General features: G+C 44.1%; 1 pseudogene; it reads left to right on the forward strand.

Moving 5' to 3' along the window:
* On the forward strand, window positions 1,421-2,488 carry Or2w25-ps1 (olfactory receptor family 2 subfamily W member 25, pseudogene 1; annotated as a pseudogene).

Here is a 16,892-nt window from a genome sequence, read left to right on the forward strand (position 1 = left end):
ATATTTGGGTTTGCTGCTGGCAACGAATTAAACCCATTAATTTATTTCTACTGCAAGTATTCCAAGAGTCTGTCTCAGACAACTTATGAATTATTCTACAGATCTGTTTTCAATGATGCTGCTGTTGGGATTTCACCAGATAACAATGGATCAAAGGTATTTCTTTGGACAAGAGAATAGCCTGTGACCTTCAGTTAAAGAACATGGTCAGAAGAGTACCCACCCCCTTGCCATCTTCTTTTTTATATCTTTGTGCATGTAGTATTTATTTTCTACCTCTTCTACTTTTCATTTATTATACTACTGGATTTCCTCTTCTAAAACTGGAACTAAAGCACGTTAGAGTATAACCGTGAGACAAGTAATTCTTGGCATGCTGGGGTGTGAAGGAGAAGAGCTGCTGGCTTCTGTTGCCCGAGAACATGGCCGCAACTCTTCAGGGAAAGGCAAAGCACTGAGAACCATGTCCGGGAGTATTTCCGCCTTTAGCAATCATTTTTTTCTCTTCCCTGGCTCCCTTTTCATCTGAGAGCCTCATCCGGCTGCAACATCTCAATCCTGGACTGTTTCTTCATGCATCTTTTAGACATGTAGGTCTTTCTGAGGAGAGAACTTGCTGCAGACAGGGCTTGGGTATCCCTAAGCACCCTGCTGACAGATGAATCCTTCCTTGCAGATGAATTCAGAAAGCTAGAAAATCAGCAGGTCTCATATTTGTGAGACCCCCCCCTTTTTTTCTCCTGCATGCCATGATATTCATAAAATCTCTGCAGAATGAAAGCTGCTTTAGGCAATGTCACTTGAATCACTAGGTCATAAGATGGGACCAAATCTTTAGCTTTTCAGAGGTCAGAATATTTAGAACCATGGGCTTTTAGTTTCCCAGAAGCATAGTTACTATGAGTAACTCATAATGTCAACTTGTGCCTCATCCCTTCTAACCTGTAACTCATGGCACAAGATGGCAAGAACAATAGACTATCTGGATCTATGATAATTGAAACATGGACATGGGGTGAGGAAATGGGAGATCCAAGCAAACCACTTGAAACAATTTCACAGAATGAAAAGGTGATTGTATCAAGTTTTTGAAAAGCACTGCAATGTTAGAAGACTCTGGGAAAGAGACTTTTTTAAATGTTACTTTATTTCTAAACATATCGGTAAACGCTCCTTTTTCAAAATAAAAGATTTTTGAACATTTATCCATTTACCCTAATTTACAGGATTAGAGTGCTCTTTGGGGGAAAGTCTGAGTTTCCATCCATGGTAGATAAATATCTTATCCTAGGACCTTACTCGGCAGGTAAGCATTAAACAAGTCACTAGAGTTAAAATGGTATGGTGACCATCTGTGTCCAGACCATCTAGGCTTCTTCCTAATGCTTGTGCGTTGTGCTTTCTAAACAGGTCACTCTTGATGGAGAGAAGCAATGAGAGCTCTGGGGACTTTATTCTCCTGGGCTTCTCAGACCAGCCCAGGCTGGAGATGGTCCTCTTTGTTGTCTGTATGGTCTTTTACTTCCTGGCCGTCACAGGCAACTCAACCATCATCTTCCTTTCCCTTGTGGACCTCCGGCTACACACACCCATGTACTTCTTCCTCAGCAACCTGTCCCTTCTTGACCTCTGCTACACAAGCAGCAGCATCCCCCAGTTCCAGGTTAACCTCTGGGGCCCACAAAAGACCATAAGCTTCGTGGGCTGTGCCATTCAACTCTTTGCCTTTCTGTCTGTGCGGGGCGTCGAGTGCATTCTCCTATCCGTTATGGCCTATGACCGCTTTGTAGCTGTCTGCAAGCCACTGCATTACCTAACCATCATGTACCCACAGCTGTGCCTGAAGCTGGCAGCCTTTGCCTGGCTCAGTGGTATTGCCAGCTCCACACTGATGTCCCCATTGACCATGTCTCTGGGGCGGTGTGGGCATCGCCGTATCAACCACTTTGTGTGCGAGATGCCGGCCATCATCCACATCTCTTGTGTGGACACAAGCTGGGTAGAAGGCCTAGTTTTCATCCTGGCCATCCCTATTGTCCTCGTGCCTCTCACTATGATCCTGGTCTCCTATGGCTACATTGCTGTCGCCGTCCTGAGGATCAAGTCCACAGCTAGTCGGCGCAAGGCCTTCAACACCTGCTCTTCACACATGGTGGTGGTGTCTCTTTTCTACAGTAGCATCATCTACATGTACATGCAGCCTGGCAACGCAGCAAGCCAGGATCAGGGCAAGTTTCTTTTTCTTTTTTTTTTTTTCTTTTTTCTATTTTTCGGAGCTGGCCGAACCCAGGGCCTTGCGTTTGCTAGGCAAGCGCTCTACCACTGAGCTAAATCCCCAACCCAGGGCAAGTTTCTAACTCTGTTCTACTGCCTGGTGACCCCCACACTAAACCCTTTCATCTACTCGCTGAGAAACAAAGACATGAAGGCAGCCATGTTGAAGGTTCTTGGGAAAGAGAGAAGCCTGCTGGACCCTGCAGGGCACTGATGGGACCTGGGACTCACCTCACTTGTTCATGGTTTCAGAACCACAGTGAATCATAGTAGCAATAAGCCGAAGGTGGCGAAGATGTGGAGTCTTGCATCCCAGAGTCCATGATCACTGATGTATATTACTGCCTGCAGGGAAGAGCATCCGTTTTATTCAGGGAGATATGGCTACTTACAAAAGTCAGCAAACTGACAGAAAAAGACCCGCGGCTTCCTTTTTTGCACAAAGTGGAGATAATGATTTATTTGCAGCTGGCCCATGATGCTGTAGTTCCAATAGCAGTTCGGACACAAGAGGAAGGAGACGCCGTATGGCAGAATGTGTGTGCGTGTGTGTTGGAGATGTAATAGGAACATTTGCTCTCTCCTGTAGAAAGCGTTCTCAGTTTTCCAGCTCTATTGCTCCACCCAGTGGAGCAGACATTCTCATGTCCTCACGCGGTCACCAGCCAATCCTCCTCCCAGCCCTGCACATAGGACTTAACTGTTTGACTAAAAGCACTGCTTGTTTTAAATTTTAGGTCACGGGCCATGTATAGGTCGGAAAATGAGTTTAATGAATACAGCAAACATTTCAAAAGTAGCATAAAACAGAACAGATTGGTCCTTGGTAGAGTGAGTCAGCCGTATGTGTTGATTTGACAAATGTGTGTGTTTCTTTTTTTCTCTTACTGCTTTTGAGGTAGGGTCTCACTCTGTAGCCCTGCACCCCTCCTGCCTTGTCTCCCAAGTGCTGGGATTGCAAAGTTTTGGAGTAGCATGTTCAGCTTCGTCTTTGTTGTTTCGTTTTTGTTGTTTTTGCTGTTTTGTCTTGTTCTCTCTCTCTCTCTCTCTCTCTCTCTCTCTCTCTCTCTCTCTCTCTCTCTCTTCTTTAAGACTTTTGCGGTGCTGGCATAGAAGTGAGGGCCTCACCCACCCGAGGCAAGTACAACACTCTATGCTCATCGCTAATGCCTTCCTAATGGTGGATACCAAAGCTTGAAGCCAGTGCTCTAGAGTTCCCACAGAACGAGCTCCTGACGGACAATCAGGCCTTCTTCATTAGAGAGACTGGGAGCTGAAACTCTAAGGAGAGTAGTGATGTGGGAATGCCTGAACAGGGAGTGTCTGGGGAGCAGGGCCTTAGCTGCTTATGGAGGAGGGCTACTGGGGATGAACCAAGATGAGCCTATCAACAGCACTGATGGACAGAACTGATTCAGTTCTTAAGATATCTCTCTCTCTCTCTCTCTCTCTCTCTCTCTCTCTCTCTCTCTCTCTCTCTGTCTCCTCTCTCTCTTTCCCAGCTCTGTTTGAATAACTCTGTCTAGCAGTCTTTAATTCCAAAAAGTTGTTGGGATTCACGTGTTTGGATATCTACACTTTGGTTTATTTGTAGTGCTGGGGACTTCTCCAGGGGCCTTGTGCATGCTGGTCAAGAGCGGTACCTCCCACCTGTGCTTATGTCGAAACCCCTGAACTCCTTAGACTATACATTTCCCACAGCCCTCCTCATGCTCAAATGGCCTTTTCTTCCATCAGTGTGACCTTTGCTGATTGTCTGGTTAAGATCTTGCCATGAGGCTTTTACAAGCAGTGTAGTGGGGAGGGGTCAGGGTGTCCTCCCACTGCTCACTCTCTGGTCTCTCAAGAAACGCAAACCAACGGAGTCCTTTTTCTTTGTGTCTTTTTTGCTTTTCTTTACATTTGTGGTTTTACTGTTTTTGTTCTGATCTACTGGGCAGGACAAGCTGCTGTCCAGGTATTTGCACACCATCTTCTCTAAGCAAACTTTTACTTAGTACCGCCTGCCTGCCTCTGCAAACTGGGCAAATGACTGTGCTAAAACAGAATTTTATGTTATGCTGGAAGAAATCCTTTAGCGTTTGATGTTTTTTCTTGCAGATTTTTTTTCCCAAAGGGGGTGGGTTACAACTAGCAACTTTCTTTTTGTGGACCTCTTCTAATTTCTACATGCCCGGAGTACTAATTATAACCATATCAGTAAGATTAATTATCACAAAATTAAAAGTAGTTTCTGCTGTGTAAAATCTAATTTACAACTTTTAATCCTTTCTAATAAAATTTCTGAAACTGTAGCTTCCCTAGCTGACACCCAAAGCCTAGCTTAGAAGATGTATATGAAACCTATTGATTTTCACTTTAGAAAGTGCTTTGTTTTCAATGAACAAATATAATATTACAATAACACAGAACAAGACTAGGTGAATGGTCTGATGACTCTACTTCGAGATTCTCTTTACTCCTCTGCTTTCTGAGCAAAGGTAACCATTAACTCGACTCTTTTCCATTATAAAGGTTTCATGTTGGATAGTTTTATTAAGATTAATTATTAGATATGATTGAATTGTCTGGATGTGTTCCAAACGGAGTTTTAATTAAAGATGTATACTGATTTTACTCTACATTAGTACATTGTGTGTGTGTGTGTGTGTGTGTGTGTGTGTGTGTATACAATTTTGCTTACTGGCTTGCCAAGTCCTCTGGTTCACCCCCAGCTGCCCTGAGCAATCTGTTATTCCCTGAAGACCTCCACCTTCATCAGACCTGCGGATCCTGAACCATACAGACCTGTTGATCTGGACACCACAATCTTGGAGGTTAATCTCCCAATATCTACTACAACAGGAGCATCCAGGGACCAAAGCCATCCAGATGGCTAAAGGCTCTCAAAAGAGCACAGTCAACAAAGCCAGGGCAATGTGACAGCTTCAGAGCACAGATACTGTACTACAGGAAGTGCTGGCTATCTTAACACAACCGAAGCACAAGAAAATGTCCTTAAATCCAATCTTATAAAAATGATAGAGACCGGGGTTGGGGATTTAGCTCAGTGGTAGAGCGCTTGCCTAGGAAGTACAAGGCCCGGGTTCGGTCCCCAGCTCCGAAAAAAAGAACCAAAAAAAAAAAAAAAAAAAAAGATAGAGACCTAGAAAGAGGAAATGAATAAATCCCTTAAAGAAATACAGGAAAATACAATTAAACGGGTGAAGGAAATAAATAAACCTGAAGCAATAAAGAAAACACAAAGGGAGGGAATCCTGGAGATGGAAAACCTAGGGAAGAGAACAGGAAGGACAGATGCAAGCCACAGAATATGGAGGTAGAAGGGAGAATCTCAGGCGTAGAAGGGCGAGGGGAAAAGGCCAGGTAACAGACAGAGACAGAGCTATCAGAATTACATCTGACTGCACAGAGACTCTAAAGCTAGAAGAGCCTGGACCTGCAACCTCTAAAACCCACAGATGCCAGCCTAGACTACTATACCCAGCAAAACTCTGAACCATCATAGATACAGAAAGCAGGATATTTCAAGACAAACCCAAATTTAAACAATATCTATCCACAAATCCAGCCCTACAGAAATTACTAGCATGAAAATTCCAATCCAAGGAGGATAACTACATCCAAGCAAACACAGGAAATACGTAATTCCATACCAGCAAAAACAAAGGAAGTGCACACACGTGTGTGAGCACACACACACACACACCACCACCACCACCATCAAAATAACAGGAATTAACAATTACTGGTCATTAGTGTCTCTCAGCATCAATGGACTCAATTCCCCAAGGCTAACAGAATGCATGTGAAAGTGGGATCCATTCTGCTGCATGCAAGAAACACACCTCAGAAATGAAGATAGATGGTACCTCAGAGTAAAGCGCTGTGAAAAAAGGTCCAAACAAACAGACCCAAGAAGCAAGTTGGAGTAGCCATTCTAATATCTAGTAAAATAGACTTTCGACCAAAATCAATCAAAAGAGACAAGCAAAGAACACTTCTGCTCATCAAAGGAAAATCCCACCAAGATGACATCTCAATTCTAAAGATCTATGCCCCAATCACAAAGGCACCAACATTTGTAAGAGAAACATTGCTCACTGCTAAAGCTTAAACCACACATTAATAGTGGGAGATTTCAAAACTCCACTCTCACCAATTGACAGGTTATTCAGACAAAAACTAAAATGAGAAATAATGAAGCTAACAGACATTATGAATCAAATGGACCTAACAGACATCTACAGAACATTTCGCCCAAACACACACACACACACACACACACACACACACACACACACACACACAAAATACCTTCTTCTTAGCACCTCCTGAACCTTCCCCAAACTTGACCATCTAGTTGGCCACAAAGAAAGCCTCAACAGATACAAGAAAACTGAAATAATGCCTTGTATCTTATCAGGTCAATATGGATTAAAGCTGGACTTTGACAACAACAGAAACATCAGAAAGCCTACACACCCATAAAAATAAAACAGCTCTCTACTCAATGATCTCTGGGTTAGAAGAGAAATAAAAAAAGAATTTTAAAACTTTCTAAAATGAAAACGAAAATGAAGGCACGACATACCCAAATTTATGGGACGCAATGAAAGCAGTGCTAAGAGGAAAGTTCATAGCACTAAGTGCCGCCATAAAGAAATTAGAAAGTTCTGGGGCTGGGGATTTAGCTCAGTGGTAGAGCGCTTACCTAGGAAGCACAAGGCCCTGGGTTCGGTCCCCAGCTCCGAAAAAAAGAACCAAAAACAAAACAAAACAAAGAAATTAGAAAGTTCTGATACCAGCAATTTAAAAGTGTACTTAAAAGTTCTAGAAGAAGAGGAAGAGAAGGAAGAAAAGGAGGAAGAAGAGGAGGAGGAAGAGGAGGAGGAGGAGGAGGAAAGCAAGCAAGCATATTGAAAAGTAGTAGAAGGCAGAAAATAATCAAAATCAGGGCTGGGTTCTTTGAGAAAATCAGCAAGCTAGACAAACTCTTCGCCAAATTAAGCAAAAGACATAGAAACAGTATCTAAACAAACAAAATCAGAAATGAGAAGGGAGACCTAACAACAGACACTGAGGAAATTCAAAGAATTGTGTTTTATCTGTACTCTACAAAATTGGAGAATCTTAACAAAATGCATGATTTTCTAGACAGTCACCACTTACCAAAGTTAAATCCAGATCAGGTAAACAGGTAAACTAATTAAACAGCCCTGTAACCACTAAGGAAATAGAAACAGTCATTAAATGTCTCTCAACCTAAATCAATCAATCAATCAATCAATCCCAGGGCCAGATGGTTTTAATGCAGAATTCTACCAAACTTTAAAAGAAGAGCTAATACTAATACTCCTTAAACTATTCCACAAAATAGGAGGTGGATGGAGGGAGGGAACTGGGTGGGAGAGATGTGGAGGGGAATAGGAAGGTCATTCAGGATCAGGTGTGGGGAGGGACAGGAGAGATGGCCAGATGTCCCTGAGAATGAATGGAAATCTGCAACTGATAAGGTGGGGAGGTGGGGGCATCTCCAGGAAGAGACAGAGACCTGGGACAAGGGAGGTGCCCAAGAATCAATGGGGGCGACCTTAGCTGTGACCCACAGCATTGGGGATATGGAACCTGAAGAGGCCACCTCCTATAGCCAGGCAGGACCCCCCAGTGGAGTGATAGGGACACCAACCCACCCACAGAACCTCCAGCCCCCAAAGTTTATCTTGTCTACAAGAAATGCAGGGATAAAGGATGGACCGAAGACTGAGGGAATAGCTGAGCAGTAACAGGTCCAACTAGAGGACCATGGCAACGGTCCCTGACACCATTAATGATCTCTGTTATGCTTGCAGACAGGAGTCTAGCATGGCTGTCCTCTGAGAGGCTCAGAAGAGGGAACAAAATAGTCCTAGGAGGCAGATGGAGGGAAGGAGCACAGTGGGAGAGGGGAGTAGGGGTGCACTCAGGATCAGGCGTGGGGAGAGACAGGAGAGATGGACAGATGGCCATGAGAACAAATGGAAATAAGCCCCCCAGCGGCTGACTCAAATGCAGAGACCCTCAGCCAAACAGAGGATGGAGCTTAGGGCCTCTTATGGAAGAGTTAGGGGAAGGATTGAGGGCCTAAAAGGAGATAGGAACTCTACAGGAAGACCAACAGAGTCAACTAACCTGGACCTTTGGAGCTCTCAGAAAATGAACCACCAACCAAAGAGAGTACACAGGCTGAACCTAAGCCTCCCTGCACAGCCTGGTCTTCATGTGGGTCCTGAACAACTGGAGTGGAGCTGGCTATCCCACAGGCTGTTGCCTGTCTGTGGGATATGTTCTTCTATCTGCCTTGACTGGCCTCAGTAGGAGAGGACGTGCCCAGCCAAAGACTTGATATGCCAGGGTTGGTGGGATACCCATGGGGACCTCCATCCTCTCAGAGAAGAAGGGAGTGGGGACAGAGGAGGGGTTGTGGGAGGGGGCATCGATCAAGATATAAAGTGAATAAACCTTTTTTAAAAATGTGTTTGGTTTGCATGTCTGTAAGTTGCCTATGAAGGCCAGAAGAGGGCATCAGATCCCTTGAAACTAGAGTGATGCGCAATTTTGAGCCACAGTATGGGTTCTGGAAAAGCAGCCAGTGCGCTTAACTGCTGAGCCACCTCTCCAGCTTCTGTTATGTTTTTCTTAAAGCTTATCTTTTCATAAGCTTATCTGAATGCTTTTTCCCCCCATCTTTGTTAAATTGGGCATTTCTTATTTACATTTCAAATGTTATTCCCTTACCTAGTTTCCAGACCAACATCCCTCCCCTTCTATATGGGTGTCCCCCTCCCCATCCTCCCCCCATTACTGCCCTCCCCCCAACAATCACGTTCACTGGGGGTTCAGCCTTGGCAGGACCAAGGGCTTCCCCTTCCACTGGTGCCCTTACTAGGCTATTCATTGCTACCTGTGCAGTTGGAGCCCAGGGTCAGTCCATGTATAGTCTTTGGGTAGTGGCTTAGTCCCTGGAAGCTCTGGTTGCTTGGCATTGTTGTACATATGGGGTCTCGAGCCCCTTCAAGCTCTTCCAGTCCTTTCTCTGATTCCTTCAACGGGGGACCTATTCTCAGTTCAGTGGTTTGCTGCTGGCATTCGCCTCTGTGTTTGCTGTATTCTGGCTGTGTCTCTCAGGAGAGAACTACATCCGGCTCCTGTCTGCCTGCACTTCTTTGCTTCATCCATCTTATCTAGTTTGGTGGCTGTATATGTATGGGCCACATGTGGGGCAGCCTCTGAATGGGTGTTCCTTCTGCCTCTGTTCTAAACTTTGCCTCCCTATTCCCTGCCAAGGGTATTCTTGTTCCCCTTTTAAAGAAGGAGTGAAGCATTCGCATTTTGGTCATCCTTCTTGAGTTTCATGTGTTCTGTGCATCTAGGGTAATTCAAGCATTTGGGCTAATATCCTCTTATCAATGAGTACATACCATGTGTGTTTTTCTGTGATTGGGTTATCTCACTCAGGATGATATTTTCTAGTTCCCTCCATTTGCCTATGAATTTCATAAAGTCATTGTTTTTGATAGCTGAGTAGTACCCCATTGTGTAGATGTACCACATTTTCTGCATCCATTCCTCTGTTGAAGGGCATCTGGGTTCTTTCCAGCTTCTGGCTATTATAAATAAGGCTGCTATGAACATAGTAGAGCATGTGTCTTTGTTGTATGTTGGAGCATCTTTTGGGTCTATGCCCAAGAGAGGTATAGCTGGGTCCTCAGGTAGTCTGAATGCTTTTTAAAAACACTTCTTTAGGGGTTGGGGATTTAGCTCAGTGGTAGAGTGCTTGCCTAGGAAGCGCAAGGCCCTGGGTTCGGTCTCCAGCTCCGGAAAAAAAAAAAAAAAAGAAAGAAAAAAGAAAAAAAACCACTTCTTTAACAGATACAGTGCTGTTCAGATTATCCATAGAATTTTTAAAATGTGTATTAGGAGACTCCATAAGCGTTTTTGGTTATTATATAAAACATATTATCATTATTGGCAAATATTCTTTTTTAAAAAAATCTTTATTTTTAATTAAAATATAATGACATTGTTTCTCTCTTTCTTGTCCTTCATCCTTCCTCTACTGCCTTTCACTTCATTTGTGAGGACTAGACCTGGTGAAAAATGGAAAGTTAACGTCACAGAGGGAAAAACGTGTAAGTATCTGTTAGTGTTTGTGGACACCTGGTCAGGACAGGTAAAAGCCTTTGGTACCCAGAGGAAGACTGCTCTAACAATGGTGAAGACTCTTTACTCACATTATCTCTAAGTTCCGCTGCCCCTGTTGACTGGATCAGATAATGGACCAGCCTTCTCCTCACCTATCACTTAGAGGCTCAATAAAGTTTTAAATGTACCCTGAAAGTCTCAGACCTCAGGGCTATGGACAGGACAGAGGCATGAACCAGATTCTTAAGCCCACCCTCTCCAAATTAATTTTTAAAGGCAGTGAAAACTGGCCCAACTTTTTACCCCTGGTCCTTCCTAGGGCAAGACATAACCTTCAGAAGGCAGGATTCCTCCCCTATGAGATCGTGTTTAAAAGCCACCCACTTTTCACCCTGTTTAAGAGACAATCACTGTGGACATTACTAATCAGTCTCTTCTGAGGAATCTCCAGTCTCTCCAACAGGTCCAGAGGGCAGTCCACTCTAGGGATCAAGACACCCATCCAGGGCTGGAGAGATGGCTCAGTGGTTAAGAGCACTGACTGCTCTTCCAGAGATCCTGAGTTCAATTCCCAGCAACCACATCGTGGCTCACAGCCATCTGTAATGAGATCTGATACCCTCTTCTGGTGTGTTGGAAGACAACTACAGTGTACTTATATATAATAAATAAATCTTAAAAAAAAAAAAAGACACCCATCCAGTTCCTTCCTTGGTGCCTTGCCATTCATTCTGACCTGGGGGCCAAGTGTATATCAGGGGCTGGAGAGATCTGATGCCCTCTTCTGGTGTGTCTGAAGACAGTTACAGTGTAAATAATAAATAATTAAAAAAAAAAGACATTTCAGAAACTTGACACCTGCCTGGAAAAGACCTCACTCTACCATCCTAACAGCGCTGAGTGTTAGAAAAGGTGTGTGCCACCAGACACACAACTCTTAAACCTTCCCACAATCGAGGCTAAAAGCTACCCTCTGACAGTCTTGAAGAGAAGGCCTTCTAAAACCCTACATGGTTATAAAACATTATTATTTATGATTTTTATTAAAAAGAAACTTCATGAAAAATTAAAGCTCATTTAGATAAGAAACAATATAGATGGGCAGTGGTGACCCATGTCTTTAGTCCCAGCATTCAGGAGGCAGAGGCAGGCAGATCTCTGTGAGTTCAAGGCCAGCCTGGTCTACAGAGCTAACCCCAGAACAACCAGAGGTGAGACCCTGTCCCGAATTAACAAGCAAATGAGACAACAATAATTCCTGGTATCATAACATATTTGATTAAAATCTGTGGCTTACAATCTTCCTCATTGATCTTGAATGGCCCCTTCCGGTTCCTTTTTAGAAGACTTGCCTTGTATAGTAAAATGACTTTTAAAGTTCACCAGACAAATTGCCTTGGTTAAGCTAATGATCCTCAGGACCCAGCATTCACCCCTTAGCCAAGACCTAAGACTTGAAAGTAAGAAAAAGGGAGTGGGGTGGTGAGGAATGAAGTGACTAAGGAAATCCATTCTGTGCCAACTTTGTTTTGTGTCTGCCTAGATGCTTCTCAGCCATCCATCCCCCAACAGCCTTGGCAACACTTTTTGGAACAGTCTGTGAACTTGACCATGGTCCAAACGTATTATGTAGTGTCTGGACTATACAGCCGAGCATTGTAAAGAAAGATGTTTCTAGGCCACTCCAACTCCCTCACTCATGTAACCTCTACATCAAACATAGATGTAACTGTGGCTTTCTTTTTTAAATGCCACACACCTGACCTGGGCACCAGGAGACTTTGCAGCGGCACAGGTCACTCTTGATCTAACCATTAATAAAAAGGACTCCAAACTTTTAATTAGCTTAACCAGCATGGTTGTCAATAATTATCCCACCTGGATAATTTCACTGTAACCGTACATTGGTGTATAGCTGCTGATGTGTTCAAGTGTGGTTGGAAACGCTTGGTCTCACGGATCGTAGCATAGCCACTTGGATTGCTCTACCTCTGAAGTAGTTCTTCAATGTCTGACGCACTGCTGTGAAAATATGTGCAGTGCTTTCTAATAAACCCTTTGTCATCTCTGTCCCAGTGTGTGCTGTGTGACTAGTACAGCTTTACCCTCCCCAGCCCCCGTGTACAGGTTCATCTGAGTCTCTGCTGCAGTCCTAACAACGTATGTCCTATTCTTCTTCAGGCATGGTCAGCACTATACACATACCTCTGTCTGCTGTGCTGTAAAAGCACACTTTTAAAAAAAATTACTTATTCATTTTATGTATATGAGAACAATGTAGCTGTCTTTGGACACACCAGAAGAGGGCACTGAATCCCTCTTCATGGTTGTGAGCCACCATGTGGTTGCTGGGAATTGAACTCAGGACCTCTGGAAGAGCAGTCCGTTCCCTTAACCACTGAGCCATCTCTCCATCCTGCAAACACATGTTTAGCTTGCATTCTTGTAAACACAATTGCACAGTTATTTTCATATGAAGACAGAATGAGGTGCATTACTGGTATAGTCAGTGGCTATGATGTGGCAGTGTAGCCTGGTGTCTCCTGTACATTGATTAATGAGTGTGGATATCATACAACCATGGAGCCTGCCTTAGTACTACATTTGTGTGTGTTTCTGTAACAGTACACATGGGTCCTGCAGTTCACATACATTACAGTCAAATGTGCCTGCGAACACTTGGTCTCACACATACTAGGATGTCAGTCTCAGTTGCTCTACGTCTGAACTATGAGCAGTGCTCATGGTCCAGGAGCACTGCTATAATACTCTCATTTGAGCTACCTTCTAGTAAATCTTTTGTTGTTGTTGTTGTTGCTGCTGCTGCTGCTGCTGTTGTTGTTGTTAGTGTGTGTGTGTGTGTGTGTGTGTTTGTGTGTTTGTGGTTTGTTTGTTTGTTTGTTTGTTGTTTGAGGCTGTATTTCTCTGTGTAGCTCTGGCTGTCCTGGAACTCACTCTATAGACCAGGTTGGCCTCAAACTCACAGAGATCCTCCTGCCTCTACTTCCCAAGTGCTGGCATTAAAGGTGTGGGGCCTACTCTAGTAAATAAATCTTTAATCAGACCTAATCACTCCTACTACTGTTCATCTGTGTTAGGTGCATGACTACTACACCTTTCTTGTTGCTATGGCGACACATATTCTTCCTGGGTACCTGTCCGTCTCAGGGCACGGTTGCACTACTGAAAATGTCCAGGCTACTGTGCTAGTTCAAGAATGCTCAGAGCTGTACAAGAGAATCCCCTTCTCCATTTACACTGTGGTAATAGAGCATCAGTTTTTGCAAAGGGGCAAAGTACAAGTGTGTACTTTCTTTTCACGTGAAGTGGATATAAGTTGCCTACAAGCGCACTCACGTGCAAGGAGCTGGGAGTGCACCCTTGTGAGCTCCCGTTTCCTCTGTTCCACTAGAGCAGAAGTTGGACACCTATAAGTCCTGCTTTAGCATTGCCCTTAGTAGGCACCTCTACTTGGGGCTCTTCCATAAAATGCGTTCAGCTGTGCTTGTAAATATTGGCCGCAGAGACCCTAGGTTAGCGGTTTGAATCGCTTTACCTCTGAACTAGTTTGTCAGTGTCCTGGTGGGGCGTTATTAGGATCGCAGCAGTGTGCACTGAGACGGACATGAACCTAGAAAAAGAAGTTAAACCACAGCCACAAGAACAGCACAGTACATCTGTGTTCGCTGCATGAATAGTAAAGCCTTCTCGGGGCTGCATTCTCTGGTGCGTGTCCACCTCAGAGCACTGCCGCAGTCCTGATAACATGTGCCCTACTGTTCTCGCTCAGGCATAGTCAGAGCTGTAAGGACCTCCATCCAGTGTGCTGTAAATCCACATCTGTTTACGATATAGTGAATGGGACATGAGCTTTTGTGAACACGCAAATGAGTTGTGCTTTTCTTTCTTTAATGTATGAAGACGGTGTGACTTGAGCTTCCCACATCCGTGGGAAGTGGTGTTGTAGCATGGACTTGCGTGTGCTGGGAGGTAGTTTGATGAGAGCTGATGTCACCCACCCACGTGCCCCGATTTAGTGTTAGATTCGTGCGTGTTTCTGCAATGGTACACGTGTGTATGCCGGTTCTCAGACAATGTGTTCAAGTGTGGTTGTAAACACACGGATCGTAGCATAGCCGTTTGGATTGCGCTACCTCTGAACTAGTCCTTCAAGGTCCGACGCGCTGCTGTCAAAATATGTGCACTGCTTTCTAAAAAGTCCTTTGTCATCTCTGTCCCAGTGTGTGCTGTGTGACTAATACAACCATTTCTCACCGCATAGCTTTACCTTTTATTTCCCCCCTGTGCACAGGTTCATCTGGATGCTCCGGGGTGGTCTTAGTACCATATGTCCTGCTGTTCTACTGCTAGCATGTTCAGCGCTGTGCAAACACGTCTGCTTTGTTGCAAACACACATCTGTTTATGCTGCAGCAGTAGGACATGGTCTTTGTAAACGTGCAAATGTGTAAATTTTTTTAATGCAAAGTGGTGTGAGCCATTCTGCTAGCACATTCCCACCCAGTGAGGTGGCAGTACAACTTCGTGTCTCCTGTGTCATAATTCCATGAATGCAGGCGTCTAGCATCCCTGAGTCCTGCTACCCTTTTACATTTGTGTGAGTTTCTGTAATGCTGTGTTTGTTTATAGCTGTTCTCAAACAATGTGCTTCAGTGAGCTTGTGAACGCTCGGTCTCGTGGATCCTAGAATATGGGTTGGAATCATTCTACCTCTGAACTAGCTCTTCGACCCCCAGGTGCACTGTTAGAGCAATATGTTCATATGCCCTGATTTCTAATAATGTTTTTATCACTTCTGACACACACATCTATGTTTAGTACAACCATTCTTGCCATCATAGGTTTATAATTTCCCCTTGGGTGTCCATCTCAGGGCACTGCTGGACTCTCAAAAACGCATGTGATATATTTCTAATTAAGGCATCTCTAGAGCTGTATGAGAGCCTCCATCTGCTCTGTCGTAAATATTAATCTGTTTACACTGCATAGTAGGACATCGATTTTGGCAAACATGCATAAGTGCAAATGCCCCATACCCATGGGCCCTCCTTTAATATTACATTTCCATTGTTTCTGTAACAGTGACATTTGGGTTGGCCTGTAAACAATGGGCCTCACAGACGCTAGGCTATCGGTTTCAACTGTGCTCCCTTTGAAGTGGTTCTTCGATGTCCAGTACAGTTCAGCCAGCATAGCACCATTACTATGGTTGCACCAACTCGAACCTTTTAAGGCTTAAATTAAATCATCCTTTTAGGTTGAAGTGATCCCCCCACCTCCCAATCAGGAAAAGAAAAAGTGGGCAGGTATAGGAAGCAAGACTGGGGAGCCTTGGCCATCCGGACAGTGGATGATGCATAAGAATTCATTACTGCAGTCTCTGCAATTGGTGCCTCTGAACTTCTGAATCACTAAAGATTTCAAACATGACATTTCCCTCTAATTAATAATATTCACGCTGGGGGTTGGGGATTTAGCAAAGTGGTAGAGCGCTTGCCTAGCAAGCGCAAGGCCCTAGGTTTAGTCCTCAGCTACGAAAAAAAAAATATTCACGCTGAAGTACTTGGAGAAAAACAGGTTGATGGTCTTAACCATATTTTGAAATTTGTCAAGATGATAAGATAGATGACAGGGAGGGAAGGAGCTGGGTAGCAGTTGCACAGGTCAGAGGTCACGGCACAGCTGCTCGGGAAAGAGCAAGACCCAGCACCCAGCGCAGTGTAGGGATTGTACTGTTCGGGGACTGCAGTTCCCAATTTTTATGCTTTTGTTCTTTTCTTATTTAGAAAACAAGTTAATATAATATATTTTGATCATCTTATTCCCCCGCCCCCAACTCCTCTCAGATTCTCCCCACTTTCCTACCCACCCAACTTCACATTCTTTTGTCTATCAGATCAAAACCCAAAAACACCGTCCCAAAGGTCAAACCAAAACAACAACAAAAGACAAAATAACCAAACCAAAATAAAAAGCAAATAATAGAACAAAACAAAAAGTAGTCTGCTTTGTGTTAGTAAACTGTTCCTCGGCATAAGGCCCAGCCTGGAGAATACTTTGGTATTGTAGCTAGTGACCCTGCGTTGAACAAAACTGAGATTTTTTTCCTTCAAGCTCCTCTATGCAAGGCTTACAAATCTATGTGGAAGAGGAGGCAGGAAGATTGTAAGAACCCGGGTGATGGCCGGCTCCAAGGAAAAATGTCCCCCAGCCACTACAGGACTGATACACATATGAACTTCCACGTACTGTGACAGCATGCGCTAATCCTGCATGGGTTCAAATCCCAGCACAGAGAGGGGGAGGTAGTCATGAACTCCCGTCCCTAGTCAAGAAATTATTCACGATTGATTATGTATTGTTTGACTGTTCTAAATTGTTTATTGGATATGAACTTTACAAACATCGTGTGTA

The sequence above is a fragment of the Rattus norvegicus genome, chromosome 10 (genome assembly GCF_036323735.1).
Source record: "Rattus norvegicus strain BN/NHsdMcwi chromosome 10, GRCr8, whole genome shotgun sequence".
In the NCBI taxonomy this organism is placed as follows: domain Eukaryota; kingdom Metazoa; phylum Chordata; class Mammalia; order Rodentia; family Muridae; genus Rattus; species Rattus norvegicus.